The following is an 11,873-nucleotide window of genomic DNA, read 5'->3' as shown; positions in this document are numbered from 1 at the left end:
CCATTCTATTCATTCCAGATCTGTGAGCAAGAGTAATGACTGTACTGTACTGTACTGTATGTGATGTGATGTGAGGAAAATCATCAGGACTAAGTCAGTGCCTGCCCGCTATATGAGGTGTCCTTGATGTATGTGCAATTACAGCATAATTACAGAGATAATTACTGTATGGGCAAGATTAATAACTTTATTAGCTAAAATGGTTCACTTTTAAAAGAGGGAAATGTATACTGTGCGTCGCTCTTGCAGATCTAAATGTGCTGAAAGTCAATTAACGGGCTGATTTTGTATCTCATTACTCACTTTATTTCACCTTGGAAAGGCACCTTGAGAAGCTAAATTTAAAATGTAAAAAAGGTCAGGAAGTCCCTCGCACAATTAAGCCAGCAGTTGGTAAAGAATTCCATCATTATTGAGAGAATGACAAAGTGTCTATTTTGGCCAATCTAACGAGAGAGACCTACTTCAAAATTAAATTGTGTTAACTGTCGAACCAGACTCTTCAGCATATCTCAATTACCAGAGGAGTAGAGTTAACTACAGTCTGCCATGACATTTTTTCCCTTTTTTCCCCCCTCTTAAGCTGCAGCTTTTACAGTTGTTTTTGACAGGATTTGGCTACGGTCTGTTTACCCGTGTTGTGATTGGACAACAATAGGCCCTAAAGCTCCTTTGAAACCATAATAACTTCTCCCCTTTAATTTAGCCAACCTAGCCACGCTGCACCATTGACAGGGCTAGATTTGTCTTATCAAGACCTATTAACCATTTCCATTTTCTTATTAAATGCAAGCGGTATAATTTGTGATTTTTCCAACGTGATGTAATTATGATGTATCATTTCCCTCAAATAAAGGCCCCGTCCTCTCTTGGTGTTAATTTGAGCGTGTGAACTTTATACTTTGAACTAATTGGTTGCTGTCGAATTCCCCTGAACATGAGTAATTTGATCAGGTATTCCATAACCATTGTACAATTTAATTTGAGTAATTTAATTGGATTTGACTGTTCATTTCTGGGCCACTCTCCACTCAGTATTCAAAAACTGCAGAGCTGCGGAGGTATCCCGAGGCAAACACACACACACACACACACACACAGACACACACACACACACACACACACACACACTAGCTGCCACCAGAGCTGGGAACTTTCAACTAGACAGTACAAGAGGGATATTTACTCAATATTTTAGATACTGCATAATGCATTCATAACTAAGCATTGAGCGACCATGTGATCAGATGACTCCTTGATGATACCTTAAGGTCTCTCAGAGTAGGTGATCAGCTGCACACACTATCATCCATCATGGAGCTGATTAAAGAACTATGTACATTCATCACACATAGCGGTTGATTTGATATAATTAAGCAACGGTAATGCCAATGTAAAGATCCATTTTCCTTGATGTTGCCCCAATATAGTAAGAGAGATAGAGGGCTTTCATCCAGTTATTTGATGTTTACAATGTCACCATCTTGTTATTTCTCCTCAAATCAGTTAAGCTTGTTCAGTATGGGAGCGTCAGGGTGGCGTGTGGTCTATTCCGTTGCCTACCAACACGGGATCGGCGGTTCGAATCCCCGTGTTACCGCTGGCTTGGTCGAACGTTCCTACAGACATAATTCACCATGTCTGTGGGTGGGAAGCCGGATGTGGGCGTGTGTCCTGGTCGTTGTACTAGCACCTCCTCTGGTCAGTCAGGGCGCCTGTTTGGGGGGGGAGGGGGAACTGGGGGGAATAGTGTGATCCTCCCATGCATTACGTCCCCCTGGCAAAACTCCTCACTGTCAGGTGAAAAGAAGTGGCTGGCGACTCCACATGTATTGGAGGAGGCATGTGGTAGTCTGCAGCCCTCCCCAGATTGGCAGAGAGGGTGGAGCAGTGATCAGGATGGCTCGGAAGAGTGGGGGCTTTGGCCGGATACAATTGGGGAGCAAAAGGGGCAACCCCACCCCTCCAAAAAAAAGCTTGTTCAGTATGCTGTGTCTACTGTCATTCGTACCGTATTACAGATGACTTTATCCATCCTCTGAGGGTCAGCCATCTTGGTTTAGTGATAGCTGAGGCCTGGAGACTCGGAGGCGGCAGAGACAGGCTCCCCTGCCACCCTGATGTGCTGGGGAAACAGTTCAAGGACCCTGCTGAGAGACAGAAGGAGAGCAAAAGAAAGTGCGTGGGAGAGAGAGGGGGAAAAACACACAAAACAGAGATACAGAAATAAAGAGGGGAAGAGAAGCACAGGGCGGGGAGAAAACCAAGAGGGGTGGATGAGGGTGGTGGGACGGCTAAGAGAGAGCAAGAGAGAGACAGAGAACAGAGATACAACAAGAGACAAGGTGTGAGAAAGAGAAGCACAGAGCGTAGAGGTACAGAGAGAGAGATATGCCCGTGGGCAAGACTCGCGCTGTCTTGGCTGGGCCCTCCTCTCTTTGCCAAAGACGGGGCCGACACTGCCACTCTGCATCAGCCTTATGTTGTATTCATAGCAGCAGGTTCTCCTAACACAATTTGTGACCTCCACCCCAGCCGAAGAATATTGGAGTTTAACAATGGGCGGCTCTGTAGGGAGCGGGTGCGTCGAGGCCCTAGCAAGCAACCTCCTCGTCTATTATTTCACTTTTTATATATTGTGTAGAATGTGTCTTTTCTGGGAATTCCACAATAAAATGACTGTTATTTATCATTACCAGCCTCTTTATCATTTAGTCAATAAAAGGCCTCTCACTTTCTCTCTCTCCTTCCCTCCATCGCGGTCTGGGAGTCAGATATCTGTATTAGTCCCCCCCCCCCCCACCCCCCCGCCTCGGGGCGAGCCGTGTCAAAAGCTAAATCATGATCAGCTCTGGCTTTCTGGCTAAATTGTGTATGAAGGCCCCGGGCGGAAAAAGGTGCACATGCTCATTATTGGAGACAGAGAAAGAGAGTGAAGTTTGCACACACACACACACACACACACACACACACACACACAACAAGGGCCACTTGCACCATCACACAAGTACATATATATATATATATATATATATATATATATATATATATATATATATATATATATATATATATATATACATGCATATATCCGGGTCATGAGGTTCTTAGTACATGGCATTCAAATAACTTTGATGATGTTCCAATTTGACTTGTTTGAATGCAAATCCCTTCACTGTTTGTTCGTTGCCCTGTTATGCTCCTCTTACAAAAAGCCGGACAATAGTATTAACAAGCTGATTTAATAATAATTTATTAGCCAATTTCAATTCTAAAACAGCTATTCTTTTTTTTATATTAAGCTCGACCGAATGATAAGCCTGTTTTACAAACATCTCGGATAGCTCATAATATATTATTGCCTAACAGCTGATGAGCTCAGCCATCATTCTTGGCATTCGCTAAATTAGAGGAGGAGTGAGGGGCGGTTTAGCGTCCATGCATAGCTGACACTTTGGGGGGAATTGTTGGAGCGCCTTTTTACCATACAATTCCCTGTGCATACACAGGTAATATTCCTGGTGCATATAAACAGAACACTCCACCGCATGCATGATTCGGGGATCTTCAGTAGCAACTTGTCAACTGTGCATTTGGAGTTGATGGTGTCTGCTAGCTAGTGAGCATACAGGACTTGGTCACCCCTTCAGGACATTATCACCTTGGCAGGTCCTCTGGAGGGCCCTCCTCTCCCCTGTGGGCCAGCGCTTCCTGCTAGCGCTAATTAATTAAGAGGGCAGGTTGGCTGCAGTGGAGAGTGGTCCCAGAGTCTTTTCATCTACCACCAGACAGGATGCCTAGAGACTTATCACCCCCCCTCCCGCCCCATCCCCATGATGCCATTGCCCATCTCATAGAAGTCAATGGAGATTTAGCAGGGACGTTACACACACAGACTCTACGCAGAATAAGTTGCAGACGTTGTGCTTAGACAATATGTTAAGGTCTTCATTCATCTTCAAACAGCGACATATTGGCCTTTTATATTCTCGTAGGCTGTAATGGCTTTTTGTTTCAGAGCTGTTAAGGCTATTTGGAAACACAATAATCTTGAATTAGAAAGACAGCTGCAGTTTCATTCGTTGTGCCTGTGAACAGCCACCCGACGTAACTATCTGTTTTATCTGTGCCGTGTATTTTTAATGGCTTTGCAATTATGCCATAACTTATTAGCTAAGACATCAATAACTACCTCCAGAATCCGACGATTCCTTTGCATTTTAGTCACTTATCACAGCAGTATGGTATCACAATATTGCACCACTTTGCTGTTTAAACACTTAACCGATTTATTTAGGTGCTTTAACACTTGCACATGGACTTAGTACTCAGTGAAAGAAGGGGCAAAGTAAATAGTGCTGGGAAATAAGCGGAGGGAAATAATATGACCACATTTAATGAAAGGTTAAATTTTCATTTACTCACTATTGATTGAGCTGAAAGGGCCATTATTTATTGTATTGGCATGATGTGGCCCATTAGTGCTGTATTGGAATTGGTTTGGCTCTTTTCTCTTACCCTCTCTCACCGATTCTCTCTATGTTGCTCAGCGTGGTGCGATCGCTCCAAGCTAAAGTGTGAGAGAGAACCTGTGTATATGTGTGCAAGTGTGTCTGTATGCATGTGTGTGCATGTGTGCGTGCGTGCATGTGTCCGTGTGTTTTAGTGCGTGCATGTGTGTGTGTGAGAGAGTAGGGATGTGTTGTAAACTCCTCAAACTTTCCCCGCTGAATTCCTTCTGTGTTCTCCGTTGTCTGCATCTCCACATATCGTGCGGTGATTCTCCCATCGATCTGTTGTTCTCGCGATCTTGCTGAGATATCAATGACAATCTAATTCTGTTCAGCAGATTTTATCGGCCCTTGTCTCCACAAAGTGACAAGACACATTGCGGCCGTGCTTAACCTAATAAGAAGGTGCTCTGCTCAATCCAGATTAAGTCATCGCAAAACGAGGCCAAAGCAACACACAACACATTCATTTAGAAAAGCATTCTAATTGGGGTTGGTGGAGGAGAGCCAAGAGGAGAAAATGTTGCTTTGTTTTTAATGCAAAGAAACCCTGACTTCCTATTCCTTGGTGCATTTATCAGGATCCTGATATAAGGCATTACAATGAGAGATAACATCTACATAATTCTACAGTCAATAACAGGATGGGTTGGTAAACATCGCCTAGGCACCTATGCACAAGATAAGGTGAACAGGTTTAGTTCAATAGCTTTAAGGCCACAGAGTTATTGTAGCTTTGTGTTTTATTAGAAATGATAAATGAACATGTAATTGAATCCCCATATCCACATATCATCAATTTTTAGGCCATACTGTATCTACTGGGTCCCCAGGAAAGCAGATGAGTCTTATTTTTTTGCACTGCTACTGCTGCATGTTTGCTCCACCTCAAAATAAAACTGTGGAAAATATTGGAGCGTTATCACAGGATAGATGTAGGATGTAAGAATATTTGCAGTGACTACCAACATGACTGATTTTGCCTAGTGTGCACAGTATACATTATAGGATATTTCAAATATTAGACTATAAGTGATGTGATTCGGGGATCAGGAATCAGGAACGCTTCATTTGTCATTTCATTTCATGTAATAAAGTGGGAAAATAAAGTGAGACTAAGTAAAGAAATATAGTTTCCCCCAGCCCACAGCTGTGCAACACAAAGACAAAAACACATATCCAAAAACTACAAGAACACACATCCAAACTAACACATATATCCAAACTAACACACATATCCAAACTAACACATACGTATATATCCAAACTAAACAAAAACAATCACTGTCCAAGGGAACGAACGCCCGCCAGGATGACTGTCGGAACTACTGGTCTGCGTGGGCTAGCAGTTAGCTTAGCCTGCCCTGCTTCCACATCCTGTCAGACCCCCCCCCCCCCCCCGTCCGGTGGGCCGTGGTCCTTGGGTCCACCGGACGCAGCAGACCAGGCTCCCTCAGCCAATCAAATGCCAGCTCTCCCAGCCAGACATCCCCCGACACACCTCCCCGCACTCCACACGACGACACTAAAAACACCACAGTCAACGCCAGGTGAGGCCACCGCCAGATCGCCCCCAGTATTGTCGAAACTGTCGGTCTGCATGGGCTAGCAGTTAGCTTAGCCTGCCCTGCTTCCGCAGGGCACCCGAGGAGGTAACACCCAGGGCTGTGGTCCCTGGGCCCACAGGATGCAGCAGACCAAGCTCTCCCAGCCAATCCAGCGCCAGCTCTCCCAGCCATCAAATGAAGACAAAACTTAGACGCAGACGTGGACAAAGACACTGCATGGACAGCATTGGGTGAGGTCACCGTAAACGTGAATTCGTGCTGCCATCTTCCCACACCGGTACGGGGTGAGGCCGCTGCAAACGTGAATTCGTGCCGCCATCTTCCTACACCAGAAGCGGAAGAATTTTTTTCTAACTCTGAAGGAGTAATTCAAGGTAGGATGATAACAGGGAGAAACACTCTTGAATCAGCAATCCATGACAACCAATGAAAGTATTCTTTGCAATAAACTGTTTTATCTGAGTTGCACAGCTTTGCAGAAGCTTTGCTTTATTGTATGGATTTGCTGTGGGGTGTTTGGTGTTAAGGGCCCATTTCAGTGACTTAAGTTCTTTCAGAGAACACTTGGAAAACTCCTTGAATGTAAATTAAGTACAAAAAAACCCAAAACATTCTTTTAACTTTCTTTCCACTGAAATCATATATTTCATGCATCAACAATTTCATCACATCTAACTCTACTCTTAATGAATTTGGGCATTTCTTTCATTTTCTTAATAGACCTTTGATTTTAATCAAAGGAGGACATCTTAGCAAGTTAAATACAGAAGCAGAACACAAACTCAATACATCTTACACATATATTATTTAGCAACATTGCCTTTATCCAATAAAGGATGTCAATACACATCATGGACAACATCACCTTCAATATCAACAGTGCACACGTTCATGGTGGGACTTTATCAAGGCAAGCAAGAAGAAAGACTACCAATAGACAATATTGAGGCCATCTTCAAGCATACAACTGAAAAAGGTGGCAAACAGGACCGGCGCAAGCACACACCCCTATCTAACCCCACAAGTGTTGGGGAAACTGTAGTCTACCAATATGGCCATACAGCCCTATATGTAGTCACATAGACACAACAGTGTGTCTAACAGCTTACAAAATCCATCCACACTGATGGTTTCACCAATGAATGCAGCCTACAAACCAATATTTTGCTCTTTGCACTTTTCCTAGAGCTGTCTTAGTACATCTGCATCTATAGGTGTTAAGGAGACACATCCTTCAACCAGCAACAATCAAAAAGACTGGTCAGCCGGTCAAATAGTAAATCCCTCAGCAGGTGGGGTTTTAATGGTTTTCACTTTTGTTATAGCAGAAACTTTTTTCTTTCAATTGCAGGGTTTGTCAGATTTAGGATTTGCCACACACGGTTGTATTTTTACTTAAAAGTTACTTCTTGGACAAGACCATTTATCACATTTGTCATCACATCACATTCAAATGAAATGTTAAACTGAGGTCCTGACTTGCTGTGGTCATTAAAGATCCCATGGCACTAATCAGACAGACTGTCATGCAAAATTCCCAACCTGGCTCTCCCCATCTGGCCACCTAATCATCCCCCCATGTAACTGGCTCAATGATTCCACCCTCTCCACCTCAATCTGATGTGTGGTGAGTGTTCTGGCACAAAATGGCTGCCGTGCATCACCCAGGTGGGTGCTACACATTGGTGGTGGTTGAAGTGAGTTACCCCCTTCACTGTGAAGCACCTAGGGTGTCTAGATAAAGCACTATATAAATGTAATCCATTATTCATCACAACAAGATACGTCACTGAAATTTGGTGCAGGATAGTATTACTGCCAACTAGGAGGGTTGATCCATCCTCTCTCACTGAAGTCCCAGTCTGGTGGATTGTGCTGTACGTTAATTTCAAGGCCTCATGGCAAGCTTTCATGTTACATACATCAACATATACCTGGGTGTTCTCTGTGAGATCTGTCAAAAAGTCATTTTCCATGTCGCACAAGATTTTGCAGTCAGTGTTATATGCTTCTTTTGAGGCCTGGTCATTAGGGCAGAAAATCTCTCTCTCTCTCTCTCTCTCTCTCTCTCTCTCTCTCTCTCTCTCTCTCTCTCTCTCTCTCTCTCTCTCTCTCTCTCTCTCTCTCTCTCTCTCTCTCTCTCTCTCTCTCTCTCTCTCTCTCTCTCTCTCTCACACACACGCACGCACGCACGCACACACTTCAAACCTTCCAAATCCATCATTTCCGTTTGACACCCTTTACTTCCTTTCTACTTTTCTAAACTCTACATAAACAGCGTGAGACTTTACTGCCTTATTTTCTGTCTGTCGGCACGCTGTGCCAGCATCCTCCTCCAGCTCCCTGCCACTTTCACAGCCTGTAAACATCTGAGCGAGGCCTTTCATCTGGTCAATGTGACGAGGGGACCCAGGGGCCCTGGATTACTGCCACGATAAAAACAGGCTCCCGCACTTGGTTTGGCAAGTTTTAAGCTTGCCACTCTGACAAGGCGTTTAAAATAAGATGGAAAAAAAAGCTTAAATGGCCAATACCACAAATTAATAGTTTCCTGCAAAGACAATTTTTGCTCCAGAGCAGGCTCATTAATTTGGCATTAAAAATGGAAACAACTATCTAATGCCATATTGGTATGTTCACAATTTGCCTATATGTGGTTATTGTTTTTTTTGGGACAGCCTGGTTTAAGTTTTGCTGTCATATCTGGAAATGTGACATTATTCTGGGATCTATCAGAGGGCAAGGCTTGGTATTCTGCCGACTGTGGATGACTCAGTATACCTAAATACCAAGCTATATTTCAAAAATGTGATGTAAACAGGATTAAGACTTAAGTTAAAAGGTATTATTATTTATATACTATTTTTATGGTAGCAAAATGTGATAAAAATGTCATAGGGAGATAAGCAGGAAAAGAGTGATGAGCAAAAAAGCAACAGATCATAAGTTGGAGTCACAACCATGATGTCCCGAACGCACAGCCTGTTTTCCATCTAGGTCTGTTGACACAGACCTTCTTTTCCTTATACTGAATTTACTGTTTTGGTGCCAGTGCTAATGCAGAGTACGTTTCCATGCCAAACATATTTTCAATCACATAATTCAGTTACTGATTCAGACATGTAGAGTCTAATGGCCATGCCCAACTCCACTTAATTTTTTATTTTATCGGAAGCACACAAAATCCTCCGTTCAAATATTAAAGATGTGATCCGCTGCCGTTCTACAACATTGTCATTACCAGACCGGGTACTGACCTCATCCATTATTTTTGTGCTTTCTGGCATACACGGATTCCTACCTCTGATGGTGATTGACGTAGTCTTGCATCCTCATGTAACCCCAGCTAAAGCAATAGCACAGGTGTTTTTTTTTTAATATACTCTATTGATCCCCATAGGGAAATTATGCTCTGCATTTAACCCACCCATCCTAGCTGTGTAGATAGGAGAAGTGGGCAGCCGCCATGCAGCACCCGGGGACCAACTCCAGTTCATCTTGCCATGCCTAGGTCAAGGGCACAGACAGGAGTATTAACCCTAACATGGCAGGGGGAAACCGGAGCACCCGGAAAAAATCCCACTGCAGACACAGGGAGAACATGCAAACTCCACACAAAGGAAGACCTGGGACGACCCCCAAGGTTGGACAACCCTGGGGTTCGAACCCAGGACCTTCTTGCTGTGAGGCGACAGCGCTAACCACTGCGTCACCCAAAAAAAATTAGGCGGCACCCGGATTTGAACTAGGGACCTCTTGATCTGCAGTCAAATGCTCTACCACTGAGCTATACCCCCGAGCCACAACAAATGAGTGTTCAGGTGTAACTGACAATAGTGTACCCATATCCTCCCCTGGAGTGTGCATTGGTTCTTTGTATATAATGAGCCAGTGCTGTGTGCAGGCCTGCTTGTATTAGTATACAGATTGAGAAGCTTTGTATGTGGTTTGGAAAAAGTACGGAGTGGGTAAGGGGGGAAAAATGGATGTTGGTCTTTCAGATGAGTTGATTGACCCACTAACTAGGACTGGGCCAGCACTCCTGCATCTTCATCTCAGGTGGAATATGATCAGATAGCATATTTGTCTGCTCAAAGTTCAGCACTGGGGACCTGTTTGCCTTCTCAATCTAATAATTGCCAGTTTGAAATGGGGCATTCATATATGTGTGCACTCTCTCTCTCTCTCTCCCCAGTCTTGCATACCTGAAAATGATTTAGAGGATGCAGGGGAGTGTGGCCCAGCCAGCGCACCTCCAGCCCTAAGACCCCTCTCAACACACACACACACACATACACACACCCACTCTGGCTTGGTGTGTGGGGCCTCTAATGCATTCCCAGACCACTGCCACAGTAGTGTCTCCACAACACGCTGGAGCAAATCAAGACTTGACCTGAAGCAGTTATGCGCTGTAGAACATTATATTCTCATCTTGACGGTGTGGCGGCTGTAAAGAACACTGTTTGCCGTGAAACATGGCCTTGCTTATGCAGTCCGCTGTACGTCCAGGCGCCCACGACGCTCGTACATCATGCACCAGCCTTGTCGCTCGTTTTATTGAGAGGGAAAACAAAGGGTTGAGCCGGATGGAATCATTATTTCTTGGGACGATTTTTCAAAACAGCACCAAAAGCTTTCCTTTTGGGGCTCTTGGGTGGCTGACTAGGAGAGGATAGGCGATAAAATTGATGAATGGCAGATTGACAAATTTCATTCCTCTGCTGAGGAGGAAAATGAGATAGATGCACATATAAGTTGTTTTCATGTTTTGAGAGTTCGGGAAAGTTACTTATGAGAGATGATGTTATTGTTCTCCATTTGGAAAATTGTGATGTATTCCTTGTTTACAAAACAGCAGATAATCTGCTCTACTTATTATTATTACATTATTATAATACACAGGAAGTCTTATGATTATGATTTCACAGGGGAAAGTTCTGTTGTGTGAACCTCTCCACATTTGCGGGTGGACACTAGGACATATTTGAATAATTTCCTATTGCTTGAAGACCATCCTTATACAGTACTGTAGCATTGTGAAGACTTGTTCAATCAAAGATGCATGATACATTCTCCTTTGTCTCATGAACAGAAAACAATAAGCTGGTATTTAATACCATTGAATATTCTTTTGTTGTTGCATAAATTGCATTTTAAGAAAGTATATCATGTGTTAATGAAAGAAGTTACATTTATCACCCATGCATTCGCTCTCCAAGTCAATACAAGGTTTCGGCCTTTAATAATGAGCCATTAAACAATGTGTTTAGGAGATTGATCTGTGAAGAAACACACAATCCCCAACAAGCACTAATGAGTTCACATTTATCTCACAGGGCATGACTGAGAGAAAGAAAACAAACCTTCATCGCTCTTTCTCTTCTGTCCACCTCATTCATCCTTTTTATCTCTTCCCTATCTCTCTTCTCTGGTATGTTCCTCTCAACCTAGTATCTGACATCATCCTCTCTCATCAGGAGCGCCATAGCTCATCCGATTCCCCTCCTACCATCCCTTTCTCTCGTTCTCATTCTCCTCTTCCTCACTATGTCCACGTCTCGTCTTTCCCTCCCTCCATTTTTCACCTTCTCTCTCTCTCTGTCCACATCTTATCCAACGTGTGTCATCCATCTTTCTCCCTGTATCTCAGTATCTCTTGTTCACACCTCCTCCACTTCCACACCTTCTGTCCTTCGTTCTTTATTTATCTCTTTCCTTCCTTCCTTCCCTCCCTTCCTAAAGGACACAGGTGACTGAACCTATGACTGTCCTGGCGTCAGAGGATGATGCA

At 43.7% G+C, this 11,873-nt stretch overlaps 1 non-coding gene across 1 annotated transcript; it reads right to left on the bottom strand.

Moving 5' to 3' along the window:
• Window positions 1–9,804: 9,804 nt before the first annotated feature.
• Window positions 9,805–9,876, bottom strand: trnac-gca (transfer RNA cysteine (anticodon GCA)). The gene has a single exon. It is a non-coding gene; the product is annotated as a tRNA-Cys (tRNA).
• Window positions 9,877–11,873: the final 1,997 nt, after the last annotated feature.

The sequence above is a fragment of the Lampris incognitus genome, chromosome 19 (assembly GCF_029633865.1).
Source record: "Lampris incognitus isolate fLamInc1 chromosome 19, fLamInc1.hap2, whole genome shotgun sequence".
Lineage (NCBI taxonomy): Eukaryota > Metazoa > Chordata > Actinopteri > Lampriformes > Lampridae > Lampris > Lampris incognitus.
Note: the sequence above shows the minus strand (reverse complement) of the source record. Positions and strands in the feature narration are given on the sequence as shown.